Genomic DNA, 20,006 nt, shown 5'->3' with positions numbered 1-20,006 from the left:
TCTGTTGGGTGTGCTTCTCTTGGGTGTATTTCCTCTCTTCATATACCTGCTCCATTGTCTCCTCTGATTTCTCTTGTAAACCACAAGGTCCAAGAAAAATTATTAAGAATTTCAAGATGATGATAGGAGAGCATTCAACCAAGCATGTGGCTCTTCTTTACAACAGAGGTTGCACATTCTAGGTCTTATGGTTTGGGGAAATTGACTCATCATGCACTCTTGTGAAAGATTCAACTAATGCACACACCCTGGAGAGAACCTGGCATTATTTAGGCAAGTGCATAAATTCAACAAGTTGATAGTTCTCCTCTGTGTTTATAACCCAGAACACATCTTTTCCAAACCCATAAAGGAACATGTATGAGGATGTTTACTAAGACATTGCATGTAGTTAATAGAGAACAGGAAGAAAGCAAGGCATCCACCACCAAGGAGTGGATGAATGAATGGATGGAGGGATGGATGGATGGATGGATGGATGGATGGATGGATGAACAATGGTGGAGGCATACCATGGAGCAATTAGATGCCATGAACTAATTTGGTGGTTCTTACTCTGGCTGCTCACCTGAGGAAATTTAAAAACTCCCGGACAGGCACAGTGGCTCATGCCTGCAATCCCAGCGCTTTGGGAGGCCGAGGTGGGAGGATTGCTTGAATCAGGAGTTTGAGACCAGCCCAGGCAACATAGTGAGACCCTATCTTTACAAAAAAAAATTAAAAATTAGCAAGGCATGGTGACGTGTGCCTGTAGTCCTAGCTACTCAGAAGGCTGAAATAGGAGGATCACTTTAGCCCAGGAGTTTGAGGCTTCAGTGAGCTATGATGGTGCCATAGCCCTCCAGCTTGGGTGACAGAGTGAGACCCTGTCTCTAATAAATAAATAAATAAAATAAAAATGATTAATGCCTAAGCCCCTGTGCCTGGATTAATTGATCTAGAATGGGGATTGGTGCTATTTAAAAGTTCTCAAAGTGATTTCACAGTTGAAAACCATTCAACAAGACAGACATATAGAAATTTGCATATATATTTTAAAAATTAAAATGTATCTTATATAATTTATATTTTTTTCAAAATGCAACAAATAGGGCATATATAAATTTAGGACATACCTATATATAAAATATATTTTCCTAGGAAACTTATATCTCCAAAAACATATATTAAATAGGGTAGAGTGGTTGTCATGGAAGAGTGGAGAAGTATAGGAGATGCTCGTTATCAAAAAAGAGAGAAAATGAGAAAGTGAATTTATCCAAATTGTTGATGATGGAGTTTAATTCTCTGAACCTAGGTGTAAAATAAGTAGTAGTTACTAAGAACTGCCTGTATGCTAACCATTCTTTTTTCTAAGTGCTTTAATTGTGTTATTTCATTTAATCACCACAATGATTCTGTGAGGTAGGTACTATCATTATCTCCGCTTTGCAGATAGAGGAAATCACCTGCCAGAGGCGTTAAATGATTCATGCAGTATCACAGGGCCAAATAGCAGAGCTCTGCTTGACCCCAGACAGAGGGCGCTCAAGCTCTGCACTTAACTGCTGTGATCTACTGCTACTGTTAGCAAAGATAGTGGAGAAAAAAAGAGGAAAGAGATACGGAAAGTAGAGACCGACATTGACATAGAGAGGGCAGGGAAGAAAGAGAGAAACTGAGAGACGATCTGAGCCTGAGGATCTATGCAATTACGATTTTAAGCAGTTATTGATCCTAACTTGTAACTGAATTGGCACTAGTCATAGATGATCATTAAAAACAGAGCACTTCTCAATATTTCTCTTTTATTTGCTATTAAGATGAGATAATCTGGAAAAACCTAGATTAAAAAGTTAACAGCCCAAAGGTGAACATTTAAAGATATATATTCAAGACACAATACAAACTATGAGAAAATGACAATATGGTGTAAAATTATGGCTTAGAGAGACTAAAAAATCTCCTAAGAATCTACAAAGGATAAAAGAAGCAGAAAGTAGGCTCCTCTGAGAAGAATCCCACAGAGATGATGTGTGTTTCTCAGTACATCATAAAAGGAAATACATGATGTCCATTTGTTTTATGATTGGTAATCGGAACTAGATCACTAGGATTAAAATGGTGTTGGCTCGATTTCTCCACTGTGAAGTTTCTATTTTTTCCCTTTGTCATTGGTAACAGTTCTAGGGGAGATACTTCAAAGTTATAAAAATATCATGTTTCTGCTCCAATGTTCACCCACTTATTTTAGTATTCATTGGTTGATCTTGTCTGTAACAATTCTTACTACTATAGTGTTTAATATTTTCTAATTTCCTTATTCCTTCTAAATGGATTAATTGGAATTCTTCTGTAGGGAAGAGCTGTTCCATTTACTTATTTATATCAGCATGTTCTTATGGATATTTATTTTATTTTATGAGTTCTATTCTAATACTATCATTATTTATTTTGTTGTTCACATTGTTCCAGCTTTAACCTTTGGGAGATTTTCCTGGCTGTCCTCAGTGTCCTTTCTACCTGGCTTATCCTTTTCTGAGAACTGTCTTACTTCCTGGCACCACATGATGTAACAGGCCAGCCAGTGTTTACTTAGCCCCAGACCACTTATCTCATGTGCTCTGGGTCCTTTTATTGAGAAACCAATATCTCAGAGCTGAGTATGCTGATACTACTGAGTTGTAGCTGTTTCTAGGTCCTCTCAGTGGGCAACACTGGAAACTATATGTATATATGTATTTATACTAATCTACGCAGACAAACACTTCAGTATTTCAGTATTCATCTGCATATCAAATAATAAGAAATAAGAGTTTATATTGATACCACATGCTCAAATCAGGGGGTTCATTTAGATTTCTCCTCATCTTCATTTTAACTTCTGTCTCAAATAGTGAGAAACCTACAGTGTATTCAGTTATTTGTTCAACTCTGATCTATTCGTATAGTAATTTCAGAATTCTTAACCCATACCACATCAGAAAAAAAAATTCTACCTAGAGTGCTGTAATTGTGTACAGTATACTTCTTTTTGTATTTAACCTTATAACATCTAGTCAGGCTTCTTTCTCTTAGCAAACTGTATTGCAGATTTATCCAGGTTGTTATATGCATCGATAATTCATTACTTTTTATTGCTGGGAAGTGTTTCATTGTATGAATGTACCATTCTGCTTATCTATTCACCAGTTGAAGGACATCTGGATTGTTTCAACTTTCTGCTAACTATGAATAAAACTTCTGTAAACATTCACATATAGGTTTTTATGTGAATGCACATTTTCATTTCTTTTGAAGAAATAGGAGTGGGTTTTCTAGTCCATGTGGTAAGTATATGTTTAATTTTTTAAGAAACTGCCAAATTGTTTCCCAAAGAGGCTGTACCATCTTGCGTTCTCACTAGCCACATATCAGAGTTCCAATTGCTTTGCATACTCACTGGCATTTGGCATTATTTTTTTTTAAGTCTAGCTATTTTAGCAGATATATATTTGTGATTTTAATTTGTATTTCCCTAAAAATGATATTAATCATCTTCTCATGTGCTTATATGCCACTTGTATATCCTCTTTGTTAAAGTCTGTTCTAATTTGTTCTGTTTCTTAAATGGATTGTTTGATTTCTTATTATTGAATTGTGAGAGTTTTAAAAACTGTATTCTAGTTGCAAGTTCTTTGTCAGATATGCGGTTTGGCTTGCAAATATTTTCTCCTGATCTATGCTTGTTTTTTCATTCTCTTAACATTGGCTTTGCTAACCCAAAGTTTAAAATTTTAAAAAGTATAATGTTAACTCGTCTTTAAAAATTTTTGACTCACTGTTTTGCTGTTGTTTCTAAGAATCTTTTTGCCTACCTCAATGTCACAACCATTATCTTCTATGTTTTATTTGAAAAGGTTTTATAATTTCACATTTTACATTTAAGTCTATGATCCACTTTGATTTAATATTTGGTCAGGCAGAAGCTATGGATAGAGATTAACTTATCTGCATGTGGATATCCAATTGTTCTGGTAAATTTGTTGAAAAGATTATTTTCTCTCCATTGAATTTTCTTTGCACCTTTATGAAAAAATAAATATATTTGTGTGAATCTACTTCTGGGCTCTCTGTTCTGTTATATTGATCTTGTATCTGTCTCTGTCAATGCAAAACTATGCTGATGACTACAGATTTATAGTAAATGTTGAAATCAGATAGTATGAATCCTCCAAATTTGTTCTTGTTTTTCGGAATTGTTTTTGCTATTCTGCTTTCTTTACCATGTTTCCACACAAATTTTAGAATTGGTGTTTCAATGTATACAAACAAAAACAAAAAAACCCTATGGGTTTAAATGAGGATTGTGTTAAATCTGTAAAGCAGTTTGGATAGAATTGACATTTTAACGATGGGTTAAAATAGATTTGACATGTTAACAATATTATAAATGTAATCTAAAAAATATGTGGGATAAGTAGGCTAAAAACAACAAAACACTGATAAAATAAATTAAAGAAGACTAAAATACATGGAGAGATATACCATGTATGTGGATTAAATATATTATTTCTCTTTCTTGCCTTATTGCACTGGCTAGGTCATTCAGTAAATGTTTAATGGAAGTGGTGAAAGAGGGTATTCTTGTCTTTTTACTGATTTTAGGGAGAAAGCATTTGGTTTTTAACGGAATGATATTAGCTGCAGGTTTTGTATAGATGTCCTTCAGTAGGTTAATGAATTTTCCTTCTGTCCTAAGTTTGCTGAAAGCTTTTTATCCTGAATTAATGTTGAATTTTATCAAATGCTGTTTATCTATTGAGATAATTCATTTGCATTTTCTTCTTTAGTCTGTTAATATGATAAATTGTATTAATTGATTTTTACATACAGAGGCAGCTTTGCATTTCTGGGATAAACACACCTACTTATCATATATTATCCTTTATATATACATATGGTTGGTTTTGATTAGCTAACATTCTGTTGAGAATATTTATATCTTTGTTCATGAGAAATAGTGTTTTCTCTTTCTGTAATTACTTTGTCTAGTTTTAGTATTAGGATAACTCCAATCTCCTAAGATAAGTTTGAAAGTGGTCCCTTTTCTGCTATTTTTGGTATCATTTTTTTCTTAAAGTTTTGGTAGAACTTGCCTGTGAAATCATCTGGGCCAAGTTTTCTTTGTTGGAAGGTTTCAAACTATGAGTTAATTTTTTCAATACATATGGGCTATTCCAGTGATCTCCTTATTTCTTGAGCATGTATTGGCATTTTGTGTCTTTTAAGGAATTGATTAATTTCATCTAAGTTTTTGAATTCATGAGTATTTAAGAGTTATGGTATCATTCTTTTTTTAATTATGTGGGATCTGTATATCCCTCCCATCTTTCACTTCTAGTATTAGTAATTTCTTTCTTTTCTCTCTGTTTCTTAGGTAGTCAGGAAACAGGTTTTTGAACTTTATTGATTTTTTTTTAAAAGATGATTTTCAATCATCTTTTAGTTTCACTGATTTTCTCTATTGTTTTTCTATCCTCAATTTCATAATTTCTGCTCTTCTCTTTTTAAATTTCTTTCCTTTTGCTTGCTTTGAGTTTAATTCGATCTTCCTTTTCTAGTCCCTTAAAGAGAGGGATTAAATTTGTTATTTGTGACTTACTTCCTTTTTGAACTTTTACTTTTTCATTTATGGCAGATGATTCTAGCTTTCCATTTTGAGGAGTGTAATAAAGCTCCATTTATTTATTTATTATTTATTTATTTATTTACTTATGAGACAAGATGTCATTCTGTCACCCAGGTTGGAGTGCAGTGGGGGCAGTCCTAGCTCAAATCCCTGGGCTCAAGCAGTCCTCCAGTCTCAGCCTACCAGAAACTGGGGCTACAGGTGTGCACCATCCTGTCCAGCTAATTTAAAAATGATTTTTGTAGAGACGTGGGTCTCCACGTGTTTCCCTGACTGGTCTTGAACTCCTGGGCTCAAGTGATCCTTCTGCCTCAGCCTCCCAAAGTGCTGGGATTACAGGCATGAGCCACCACGCCTGGCCATAAACATCTTTATTCATTCTTTGTGTGTGTGTGTGCGCGCGCGCATGTGTGTGTGACAAAGTCTCACTCTGTCACACAGACTGGAGTGCAGTGGTGCAATCATGGCTCACTGCAGCCCTGAACTCCAGGGTTCAAGAGATCTTCCTGCCTCAGCCTCCTGAGTAGCTGGGGCCACAGGCCCTTGCCACTAATCCCGGTTAATTTTTTCTTTTAATTTTTAAAAATTTTGATAGATTTTCGGGAACACGTGGTGTTTGGTTCTTTAGCAGTGATTGCTGGGATTTTGGTGCACCTATCCCCCAAGCAGTGTACATTGTACTCAGTGTATAGTCTTTTATCCCTCGCCACCCTCAAACCTTTCCCCTGCATCCCCAAAGTCCAATGCATCATTCTTATGCCTTTGCATCCTCATAGCTTAGCTCCCACGGGAGTGAGAACTTACAATTTCTGGTTTTCAATTCTTGAGTTACTTCACTTAGAATCATACTCTCCAATTCCATCCAGGTTGCTGCGAATGTCATTATTTCGTTCCTTTTTATGGCTGAGTAGTATTGCATGTTATATATATACCACATTTTCTCATTTTCTTTATCCATGCGTTGATTGATGGGCATTTGGGCTGGTTCCATATTTTTGCAATTGCAAATTGTGCTGCTATAAACATGTGTGTGGAGGTATCTTTTTCATATAATGACTTCTTTTCCTCTGGGTAGATACCTAGTAGTGGGATTGTTGGATCAAATGGTAGATCTACTTTTAGTTTTTTAAGGAATCTCCACACTGTTTTCCACAGTGGTTGTAAACGTTTGTAAACTAATGTAACATTTCACCACAGCCATGCCAACATCTATTATTTTTTGATTTTCTGTTTAAGGCCATTCCTGCAGGAGTGAGGTGGTATCGCATTGTGGTTTGGATTTGCATTTCCCTGATAATTCGTGATGTTGGACATTTTTCCATATGCTTGTTGGCCATTTGTATATCTTCTTTTGAGAACTGTCTATTCATGTCCTTAGCCCACTTTTTGATGTGATCGTTTGTTTTTTTCTTGCTGATTTGTTTGAGTTATTTGTAGATTCTGAATATTAGTCCTTTGTCAAATATATAGATTGTGAAGATTTTGTCCCACTCTGTGGGTTGTCTGTTAACTCTGCTGATTATTATTGTTGTTATTATTATTATTTGCTGTACAGAAGCTTTTAGTTTAATTAAGTCCCATCTATTTGTAAATTTTGTTATTGCATTTGCTTTTAGGTTTTTTGTCATGAAACCTTTGCCTAGAAGGGTTTTTCCAATGTTATCTTCTAGGATCTTCATGGCTTCAGGTCTTAGATTCAAGTCTTTGATCCATCTTGAGTTGATTTTTGTATAACGTGAGAGATGAGGATCCAGTTTCATTCTTCTACGTGTGGCTTGCCAATTATCACAGCACCATTTGTTGAATAGGGTGTCCTCTCTCCCTGCTTTGTTTTTGTTTGCTTTGTCAAAGATCAGTTGTCTTTGTCAAAGGTCAGCTGACTTTGTCAAAGATCAGTTGGGGGCCGGGCGCGGTGGCTCAAGCCTGTAATCCCAGCACTTTGGGAGGCCGAGACGGGCGGATCACGAGGTCAGGAGATCGAGACCATCCTGGCTAACACAATGAAACCCCGTCTCCACTAAAAGTACAAAAAAATTAGCCGGGCGTGGTGGCGGCGCCTGTGGTCCCAGCTACTCGGGAGGCTGAGGCAGGAGAATGGCGGGAACCCGGGAGGCGGAGCTTGCAGTGAGCCGAGATCGCGCCACTGCACTCCAGCCTGGGCGACAGAGCGAGACTCCGCCTCAAAAAAAAAAAAAAAAAAAAAAAAAGATCAGTTGGGTTTCTTTCTGGGTTCTCTATTCCGTTGGTTTATGTGCCTATTTTTATACCAATACCATTGTTGTTTTGTGACTCTGAACTTATAGTACAGTTTGAGGTCAGATAATGTGATGCCTCCAGATTTGTTCTTTTTGCTTAGTCTTACTTTTGCTATGCGGCCTCTATTTCGGTTCCATATGAGTTTCAGGATTTTTTTTTCTATAGTTCTGTGAAGAATTCTGGTGGTATTTTGATGGGAATTGCGTTGAATTTGTAGATTGCTTCTGGTAGTATGGTCATTTTCACAATATTGATTCACCCATCCATGAGCATGGGATGTGTTTTCATTTGTTTGTGACATCTATGATTTCCTTGTAGAGGTCTTTCACGTCCTTATTTAGGTATATTCCTAAGTATTTTATTTTTTTTGTAGCTATTGTGAAAGGCTGTTCTTGATTTAATTCTCAGCTTGGCCACTGTTGGTGTATAGCAGAGCCACTGATTTGTGTACATTTTGTATCCTGAAACTTTGCTGAATTCATTTACCCAGTTCTAGGAGCTTTTTGGATGGGTCTTTAGGGTTTTCTAGGTATACAATCATAGCATCAACAAACAGTGGCAGTTTGACTTCCTCTTTACTGATTTGGATGCCCTTTCTTTCTTTCTCTTGTCTGACTGCTCTGGCTAGGACTTCCAGTACTATGTCGAATAGAAGTGGAGAAAGTTGGAATCCTTGTCTTGTTCCAGTTCTCAGGAAGAAAGCTTTCAACTTTTCCCCATTCAGTATAATGTTTGCTGTGGGTTTGTCATAGACGGATTTTATTACCTTAAGTTATGTCCCTTCTGTGCCAATTTTGCTGAGGGTTTTAATCTTAAAGAGGTGCTAGATTTTGTCAAATGCTTTTTCTGCTTTACTTGAGATGATCGTGTGATTTTTGTTTCTAATTCTGTTGATGTGGTGCATCACATTTATTGACTTACATATGGTAAACCATCTCTGCATCCCTGGTATGAAGCCCACTTAATCATGGCGGATTATCTTTTTGATATGCTGTTGGATTTGGTTCGCTAGTATTTTGTTGAGGATGTTTGCATCTATGTTCATCCGGGATATTGGTCTGTAGTTTTTTTGTTGTTGTTATGTCCTTCCCTGGGTTTGGTATTAGGGTGATACTTAACAGATATTTACAGAACATTCTACCCAACAACTGCAGAGTATACATTCTATTATTCATCAGCACATGGAACATTCTCTAAGGTATAGCATATGATAGGCCACAAAACAAGTCTCAGTAAATTTAAGAAAATCAAAATTATATGAAATACTCTCTCAGACCACAGTGGAATAAAATTGGAAATCACAAAAAGAACCCTCAAAACCAGGCAAATACATGGAAATTAAATAACCTGCTCCTGAATGATCGTTGGGTCAACAATGAAATCAAGATGGAAATTAAATATTTTTGAACTGAATGATAATAGTGACACAACCTGTCAAAACCTCTGGGATGCTGCAAAAGTGGTGCTAAGAGGAACATTCATAGTATTAAATACTACATCAAAAAGTCTGAAAGAACACGAATAGACAATCTAAGGCCACACCTCATGAAACTGGAGAAAAAAGAATAATTCAAACCCAAATGCAGCAGAAGAAAAGTAATAATGAAGTCAGAGCAGAACTAAGTGAAATTGAAACAAACAAAAAATGCAAAAGGTAAATGAAACAAAAAGATAGCTCTTTGAAAAGATAAATAAAATTGACAGACCATTAGTGAGATTAACCAAGAAAAGAAGAGAGCAGATCCAAATAAACTTAATTAGAAGTGAAATGGGAGATATTACAACTGATACCACAGAAATACAAAACATTATTGAAGGCTACCATGAACACCTTTGTGTGCATAAACTAGAAAATCCAGAGGAGATGGATAAATTCCCGGAAATATACAACCCTCCTAAATTAAACCAGGAAGATATAGAATCTCTGAACAGAGCAATGACAAGCAGCAAGATTGGAATGGTAATTTAAAAATTGCCAGCAACAAAGTCTAGGACCAGACAGATTCAAGGCTGAATTCTGTTAGACATTCAAAGAAGAATTGATACCAATCCTATTGACACTACTCCAGAAGATATAGATAGAGGGATTCCTCCCTAAATCATTCTATGTTTCAAAATTTAGAACTCCTTTTAGCAGTTCTTGCAGTGCTGGCTTGGTAGTGGTCAATTCTCTTAGCATTTCTGTATCTTTCCTTCATTTATAAAGTGACATTTTTCTGCATATAAAATTCTTGTCTGATAATTGTTTTGTTTAAGGAGGCTAAAAATAGGATCCCAATCTCTTCTAGCTTGTAGGGTTTCTGATGAGAAATCTGCTGTTAATCTGATAGGTTTTCCAGGTCACCTGATGCTTTTGTCTCACAGCTCTTAAGATTCTTTACTTCATCTTGACTTTAGACAACCTGATGACTATGTGCTTAGGCGATAATTTTTAGGAATTAATTCCCAGATGGTCTTTGAGTTTCTTGTATTTGGATGTCTACATCTCTAGCAGGGCCGGAGAAGTTTTCCTCAATTATTCCCTCAAATATGTTTTCTAAACTTTTAGATTTCCCTTCTTCCTTGGGACCACCAATTATTCTTAGGTCTGGACATTTAACATAGTCCCAAACTTCTTGGAGGCTTTGTTCATTAAAAAAAAATTTTTGTCTTTGACTGATTAGGTTAATTCAAAAACCTTGTCTTCATGCTCGGAAGTTCTTTCTTCCACTTGTTCGATTCTATTGCTGAGACTTTCTAGTGCATTTTGCATTTCTCTAAATGTGTCATGGATTTCCAGAAGTTGTGATTGTTTTTTATTTATGCTGTCTATTTCGCTGAAGAATTTTTCTTTCATATCCTGTATCACGTTTTTTATTTCTTAAAGTTAGACTATACCTTTCTCTGGTGCCTTCTTGATTAACTTAATAATCAACCTTCTGAATTATTTTCCTGGCAATTCAGAGGTTTTTGTCTTGGTTTGGATCCATTGCTATGAGCTGGTATGATCTTTTGGAAGTGTTAAAGAACCTTGTTTTGTCATATTACCTGAATTTTTTTTTTGGCCCCTTCTCATTTGAGTAGACTACATCAGAGGGAAGATCTGGGATTCATGGCCTGCTGTTCAGATTATTTTGTCCCACAGGATGACCCTTTGATATGGTGCACTCTCCCTTCCCCTAGGAATGGGGTTTCCTGAAAACCAAATTGTAGTGATCATTTTTGATCTTCTTGGTCTAGCCAGCCAGTGGAGCTACTGGGCTCCAGGCTGGTACTGGGAAGCGTCTGCACAGAATCCTGTGATGTGTTCCATCTTCAGGTTGCAGCCATGAATACCAGCACCTGCTCCCGTGGAGTTAGCAGGGGAATGAAGTGGACCCTGTGAGGGTTCTTGGTTGTGTTTTTGTTTAGTGCCCTGGTATTGTGTTGGTTGACTTCCAGCCAGGAGGTGGTGCTTTCAAGAGCGCATCAGTTCCCTCCTTCTTAAAAATGTTTCTAGAGCTACTAAAAAACTTGCATTTACAAAATAGTTGATAAAAATATTCCTCTGGATTGTACAAGAAGGGAGACAGGGACCACTGGTAAGACATGCTATATGGTATTAATCAGACTTGGCTTCTTTCTCTCTTGCTTCATCAGAGGCTGGACTCTCCTCAGTTTTCATTTCCCCATTTTCTGCAGGTAAATCTTCTTTAGTTTCTTGGTTAGCCACTTCGGCTTGTTTTCCCTTTGCTCCCCTTTTCCCTTTTGTCCTGTTTTCCTAATAACTTTGTTACTGTGCTGTGAAAGATTACAGATTTGAATATGTAGTGTACATGCTATTCAGTTGTGAACTGGTGGGCCATATGTAACAGCTGACCAACATGTGAAGATACTGGTACCTGATAGCCTCTGAAGGAAAATTTGCTTCCAAATTTTAAGCTGGAAAGTCACTGGAATAACTTTAAAAAGAATTACAATACATGGCTTTTTAGAATTTCGTTACATATGTTAAGAATTGTGTACAAATTGAAATGTCTGTACTGATCCTTAACCAATAAAATCTCAATTATGAAAATTTAAAAAAAAAAAAAAAAGCGCATCAGTTGCATTCCTATAGGGAGGATTCAGACTTGGCCTAGGGACACCTGGTTACATACTCAGGTTTCTTAGGCAGTGGGCAGGGCCATAGAACTAGCAAGGCATTATGACCTTTGTCTTCAGCTACCAGGGTGGGTAGAGAAAGACCACCAGGTATGAGCAGAGATAGGCATGTCTGAGCTCAGCCTCTCCTTGGGGGAGGGTTTGCTGCCACTGCTATGGGGGCCGAGAGTGTGGTTCCCAGTCCAGTGGAGTTATATTCCTAGGGGTACTATGGCTGCCTCTGCTGAGTCACACAGGTAACCAGGGAAGTGGGGGAGAGCCAGCAGTCACAGGCCTCACCCCACTCCCATGTAGCCCACAGTCCTAAAGGCCAGTCTTACACCCACCACGCACCCCCAACACTACTGAGTCTATTTCCAGGCAGCCAGTAACCAGGGCTGAGAACTTACCCTAGACCATGAGCCTCCCAGTTGGGAAAGCAAGCAGACTCACTTTTTTTAGTGTCCCAGGGAGCCTGCAGTGGTGATCCAGTTCCTTCAAAGAGTCTGTGGATTCTCTTGGCGTTCCTGGCATGTTCCTGCAGTAGTCCTTGGAGCAAAAGTTCATGATGTGAATCTCCACATGCTGCTGTGTCTGTCCGAGCAGGAGCTGCATGCAAGCTAGACCTGCCTCCTTTCCACCATCTTAATCAACAACCCCCTCTTATTCCTTTTCAATATAAGGATTTTATGCTATAAAGATCTCTCTATGCACTACTTAGCTTAATGTAAAAAAATTAATATGTTTAGTTTTTATTCTATTAAGTCAAAAATATTTTCAAATTTTCTCAAAATGTCTTCTTCGACCTATGGTCTATTAAAAATTGTGTTTGTTGAATTTACAAATGTTCAAATATTTTCCAGATATATTTCTGTTACCTATTCCTAGTTTAATTACATTATTGTCCAAAAACTAAGCTTTCTATAATTTCTAATTTTTTCAATTTTTAAGGCTTATTTATGACACAAGATGGTCTATCTTGAATGTCCCAAACACTTGAAAAGAATGTACAGTCTGCTATTGTTGGCTGGAGTATTCTATAAATATCAGTTAGATCAAGTTGGTTGATAGTGTTATTTAGTTCTTCTATATCTTTATTGATTTTCTGTCTACTTTTTCATCAATTACTAAGAGGGGATTATTACAACATCTAATTCTTATTGTGGGTTTATGTATTTCTATTTTCAGATTCAGCAATTTTTGCTTCATGCATTTTTAAACTCTGGTTAGGTGCATGCTGATATAAAATGGTTACAATTCATGGAAAATTGACCTTTTTATCATTCTGTAATGTTTATTTCTGATAATATTCTTTATTCTGAAGTCCACCTTGATATTAATATAGCGATTATATCTTTCTTTTAATGAGTGTTTGCATGGTATATTTTTCCTGTTCTTTTACATTTTACCTATCTTTACCTTTATATTTAAAGTGGATATCTTGTAAAGAGTTGTATTAGTCCATTTTCACACTGCTATTAATATAAAGATACTCCCTGAGACTGGGTAATTTATAAACAAAAGAGATTTAATTGAGTCACCGTTCCCCATGGTTGGGGAGGGCTCAGGAAACTTACAATCGTGGCAGAAGGGAAAGCAGGCACCTTCTTCACAAGGTGGCAGGAGACGGTGTGAGCATGTGAAGGAGCAACTCTCAAACACTTGTAAAACCACCTGATCTCACGAGAATTCACTCCCTGTCATGAGAACAGCATGGGGTAAACTACTCTGATGATTCTGTCACCTCCCTCCCTTGACATGTGGGGATTATAATTCGAGATGAGATTTGACTGGGGACAGAGAGCCAAACCATATCAACATTATATCATTGGAGTTTCCTTTTATACCCAATATGACAATACCTTATTTTCATTTGTATGTTTAGACCATTCACGTTAAATATAATCATTAATATAATTAGTTTAAGATCTATCCTCTTGATATCTATAATTGATTTGTTCCATCAATTCCTTGTTTTTTTCCTCTCCTGTTTTTCTGGCTTCTCTTGGCAGAATAATCAGGCAGTTATTATTCTATTTTATCTCAACTCTTGACTTATTACATATACCTCTTGTTAAATTGTTCAGGGGTTGGTTTAGAATTTACAGGATACAACTTTAATTGGAGTCTATCTTCAAATACTTTTATACTACTTAATGTTTAATTTAAGGACTTTAAGAATCTTAAATAGTAAACTCCCAATTCTTCCTTCCCAAACTTTGTGCTATTGCTGTCATATATTTTACATTTTTTTCCATAAACACACACTACATTGCTACCATTGGTCAAAACAATTAGTTATTTTAGAGTCATTAAAAATAAGAAAAAATAAATTTTATTTACTTTCATTTATTTCATCTCTAATGTGATGTGATTTATTTTTTTATTTAGATCTAAATTGCTGTTTTGTATCATCTTCTTTTTGAAGAAAAATTTTTTTTACCATTTCTTTTAGTATAGGTTTTCTACACTAAAATGAATTCCCTTCATATTTGTCTGAGAAAGTATTTCTGCTTCAGTTTTTTTCCTACTTTATTTTTGAAAATTATATTCACTGCCTATAAATTCTGGGTAAACTTTTGACAAGAAAATCATTCTTGCTGCACTATAAAAGGTCTCATCATAATCTGGCTTGGGTAGTTTCTGGAAGGAAGATGGCTCCACATCTCATCTGTGTTCCTGTATATGTAAAGGATTCCCCCATCCCCAGCTGCTTTAAGAACTTCTCTTTGCCTTTTGTTTTCAGCAGTTTGACTACTATGCATAGGTGTGTTTTTGTGATATTTATCTTAGTCAGCATTCTCTATTTTGATCTGTGGTTTAATGTCAGTAATTAATTCTAGAAAATTCTATGCCATCATTTTTTCAAATATTTCTTTTGATCCACGTTCTCTGTCTTATCCTTATTAGATTATTGGACTGATTGGAATTATTCCATAACTCGTGAATGTTTTATTTTTATTTTCACACTTTTTTTTTCAGCTTCAGTTTGGATGATTTCTAGTGACTTTCTTCCACTTTACTGATTCTTTCCTAGTCTATATCAAGTTTACTTATGAGCCTGTTGAGGTCATTCTTCATCTGTTACTGTGTTTTCATTTCTAGCATTTTCATTTAATTATTTCTTATAGTTTTTGAATCTCTGTTGAAATTTCCCATCAAATCATGCATGTCTTCTCCTGTTACATTAGAGTCTTTAACATATTAATCATAGATACTTTAATTTACCTTTCAGTTCCACATCAGTGTCATATCTGAGTCTAGTTTTGTTGACTGCTTTGTCTCTTGACACTGTATTGTTTTGTCTTGCCTTTTTGTACGTCTTGATTTTTTGTTGAAAATGGAACATATTATGTTGGGCAATAGAGTCTAAGGCAAATAGCTTTTATGTTTACAAATGGGCATGCTTTTGCTTTTGCTAGGTCTCTATTTTTTTTTCTTCCTGCTGGTTCTTTAATGTGCATATTTAAGTTAATTCAACCAGTAGTAGGAATTTACTTTGGGTTTCTTTTTACTATAGTTACTCTCAGTGTTAAACAGGTTGCAAATTCTTCTGATGATATCTTGTGTTTTGAGTGGCAGCTGGTTTGTCAGTGGGTTTTACTTAATTTCTGTTTCATCCTCAGCTTTAAGTCTTCCCTTTGCACTGTATCTCAGACATTGTTCATCTCCAGCATTCCAGCAGTTTTCTATTATTACTTTTTAAAATTAATGCTTGTTTGCCCAGTGTTCTGGTTCACTCTAAGCAAGTGCTATGTCTCAGGTCTCAGGTGTAACATTCTTTTTTTATTTTTATTTTTTGTTTTTGAGACAGGGTCTCACTCTGTTGCCCAGACTGGAACACAGTGGCATGAACTCAGCTCACTGCAACCTCTCCACCTCCTGGGTTCACGCAATTATCCTGCCTCAGCCTCTCAAGTAGCTGGGGTTATAGGCACCTACCACCATGTCCTGCTAAATTTTGTGTTTTTAGTAGAGATAGGGTTTCACCTTTTTGGCCAGGCTGCTCACAAACTCCTGACTTCAAGTGATCTCCCCACCTTGGCCTCCCAAAGTGCTGGGATTACAGGGGTACGCCACTGTGCCTGGGCCTCAGGTATAACGTTCATAATGTTCCTCTCCATTTCTTAATTGTAGTTCCAGATCCAGCACATATTCCTGGTCTTTCTCCAAGGGTAGAGGGTTTTATTTTTTGTTTCCTTCTTAAGCTAAAATGGATTTTTATCATTGCCTCAGGGTAAGAGGATTGGTTGTCTTTCACTCCATAGATTATGGCTTTTTTCCCCATAAAGGAGATAGGAGATATATGGTTGGGTATATGCTTTTCCCACAGTGGCTGCTGTTTTCCTCTCTCAGAACTTCACTGTTACACCATTAGGCATGCTCTCTTGAGACTCGTACCAATCTTTTTTGAGAAGCTATGAGATCCACAGAGAAAAGTTTGCAAGAAAGGGAGTCTGAATTCCCCTATACAGTAGTCCTTATCTGTGGTTTCACTTTTTTTCAGTTTCAGTTACCCATAATCAACCATGGTCTGAATATATCTATATCTACATATAGAGAGACCATATTTGTGTAACTATTATTATAGTATATTGTTATAATTATTCTATTACTAGTTGTTAAACACAACTGTACCTAATCTATAAATTAAACTTGTATGTATAGGTATGTATGTATAGGAAAAACATAGTATATATAGGGTTTAGCACTATCTGTGGTTTCAGGCATCTACTGGGGGTCTTGGAACATATCCCTTGTAGATAATGGAGGACTGCTGTATTTTTATGTCTTATGGTTCCACAATCTCTCAACAATCCCTACTCAGCTTCCACCAGTTTGTTAACTATTCTAGCCCAATTATTCTTACTAATATCCAACTGTGTCTGCCTCAGATAAGCAAGTACTCACATTTCATCTCTCCCAACAGGCATCTGCCTCTCCTTATATTTTGGATGGTTGGTTTCCAGCAATATCAGCTTTTTGATGCATTCAAGTAATGTCATTAACTTGCAGGTTGTTTTACTTTTTTCATTGTTGTTGTAAGTTTGGAGGCATAGTTCTTTCCAGATTTCTACATCCCAAGTAGAAACTAGAAGTTCCTTGTACCATCATGAAAATAGAAGAAAGTGAACACTTCTTACTTAGCACAGAAAAGCAGAGAAAATGTTCCTGAAGAAGTGAGCCCCTTTCTTTATCAAAAAATTTTTCAAATATTGAAATATCTCTGCTTTTGCCTTGCATCCACTATTCCTTACATTCCTCTTGGATAACTCAATCACACCAATATTGTTATTAAGTAGTGCAAAATATTATGTTGATTTCATAGGAGAGGAGAGGGTTTACAATGCACATTACAATGATATTTACATTACATTGTTCATGGTCTTCACAAATCCCATTAAACATCTGTCTTTCATAGTCCCTTCTTATTTCCTGCATTTCATTTAAACAATGTCTTAGCTATTTTGTGCTGCTATAACAAAATACCTAGACTGGGTAATTTACAAACGATAAGAGTTTATTTTCTTATAGTTCTAGAAGCTGGGAATTCCAAGATCAAGGTGCCAGCAGGATTAGTGAAGGCTGCTCTGTTTTCCTAAGATTGTGCCTTGATGTTGCATCCTCTGGAGGGAACGAAGTGTCTTCACATGGAAACCAGTGAGCAAGCAGGCTGAGTATTGCATGAAGCCTCTTGCACACGGACCTAAATCACATTTATGAGGGCTCCTCCCTCATGGCCTAATCACCTCTTAAAGGCCCTACCTCTTAAGGCTATAGCATTGGCAACATCTAAATATTGGAGGGGACCCGTTCAAACCATAGAAAATGCTTATAGTCTTCCCTATTGAGTTGGTAAATTCTGATCTATTCCAGTATACATAAGCCCCACCGAACACAGTGCTCAGCAATTATAATGCCACTTAGTTATAAGATCCCTCCTCCACTTCTTAGAAGACATTTGTTGACCATGTAGTGTTTCTAGTTTGCCTTTTGGGTTTTCTCTCAACTTTAATTTAACAAAGGATCTTTTTCAACCCTGAGAAGAATTCTGGGAAATAATGGAAATAGGGATTTTGGAAGAAAGAAAATCAACCTTTTTGATTATCCCATGACTTACACAAATGATGTGGGAAAAATACCCCTCTCAAGTGATATGTTTGTACTGACAGTTGACTCAATATCAAAGTCACCTGTTGGGAGTATCAGAATCTGATCTGAGTGTGGTTTGACGAGTGTCATAGATTCATCTGTGAAATGTTGCATGTGCCAGATGGGACAGTCTAGCTTAAAATTTTTCCTCATTGAGATCATCATAGGAGATGATTTGTTTTCAACTGCTTTCGTATTTCTGCACAAGTCCCCTGACCCAAAAGAAAAAAAAAAATCCACCTTCTCTCAACAATTTGGAATATTGAGGGTCCTTTGCATGCTTTTGCATACAGTCTTTGTGCTCTTTAGAAGAAAAATGTTATGAATAAGTAAGGTAAAAATAGCTTAGTAAAGGTAACAATTGACATTCAAGGTTTAACAGCCTTTCCTTCCTCTAACATCTTGCAAAAGATATAACACTGCATCATTGGCCCAATGACATACCCCAAAGCATTTGAATTTTTTAAAGAAGGTCTGGGATAAAAGAACGTCATTCTGCATCATCACTTGGGATTGTGGTATTTAAAGGTCATCAGAAAAGCATCTTCCTGACACATAACATCAATGGCAACCTCTTGGTATATGAGCTGATGATAATACATTGTTAAAAGCATTGCATGACAAATGGAAATAAGAATGTTTGTCATTAAATATTCTCTGCTGCTTGTACAAATAGAAAAGATAAGGCATGTGGTACTTATTCTTCTGTCTCCTAATATAAGTAAATATTCCTATCAGAGCTTTATCTTTATAGAGGTATCTCTTGTGGAGATATAACAACCTTGAGTAGCTGCATAGGATCACATGTAACTATGTCTTTCCATGGGCTTCTGGGTAATATGGCATTACTGTTATAAAATAATCTGTAATCAGTGTTATTTTTGTAAAATGGTAAATCAAAGAAATTTTTAGATGATCTTTAAATATGAATCGAGGAATTCCAGAAATATCTCAAAGGAAAGAAGCAATTGATGTAGAAATTAGGGTAAGTTAAAAGATCAGCAGTTTCAGTGTATCTTTTTTATTCAGTGAGTAAAATTTTAGATTTTGTAAGTTCTACTTCAAAAATAATACAGTTTATTTTGCCAGATAAAATTAGGTTGGGAATGAGAATGTTGTGAGGTTTCACATTTCACAAAGGTCATCTGAGCAAATTAAAACAGTATTGTCTACATGATGCAAAATTTTCCATTTAACCTCTCTATATTGAAAAAAAAAGTCAAAATATGAAGCATTTAGATTGGGTTTTAATTGTCAAAGATAATTCTAATTGTAATAACTCTACAGTTCAATTATAATCCAAAATATTATTTACCCTCTCATTAGTTTATATTAGGTATCAAAATATTTCACACTTTCCTTAAGATTTTTTCTCCTATTATTGATTCTTTTGTAAATTAAATCATGTAAACTTTTTCACAGTCAATTTGTGAAATTGACTGAAATAGCCTGGATCCTGAAGAAAATATGTACCACGCTCAAAAAGTTTAATTGAAGAAAGTTAAATTAAGAAAATATTTGGAGGGATATAATGTAGATTAAGAGAACAAATGGGGAATGAAGGCTGCATGAAGTCATTGTCGCCTCTTGGCTGAAAGGCACAATGATGAGGGCGATGTGTTATAGGAGCCTGCAGACAGCTTAGAGCTCTGAGAGAAGAACGCTCACCTCCATCAGGACCTGTAACCCTGGTACTCAGCCGCTGCTACAACCACAGTCAAGAAGGGATAGGGGAGGGGAAGAAATGCTCCAACTTTCTTTTCCCCTCAACTTTCCTTGGTCAAACCCAACCACAGCCACAGGAGCAGGGTACCTGAGTGATGCAGCTTATAGATATCAGCTTCAC

The sequence above is a fragment of the Macaca fascicularis genome, chromosome 2, assembly GCF_037993035.2.
Source record: "Macaca fascicularis isolate 582-1 chromosome 2, T2T-MFA8v1.1".
Lineage (NCBI taxonomy): Eukaryota > Metazoa > Chordata > Mammalia > Primates > Cercopithecidae > Macaca > Macaca fascicularis.
Note: the sequence above shows the minus strand (reverse complement) of the source record.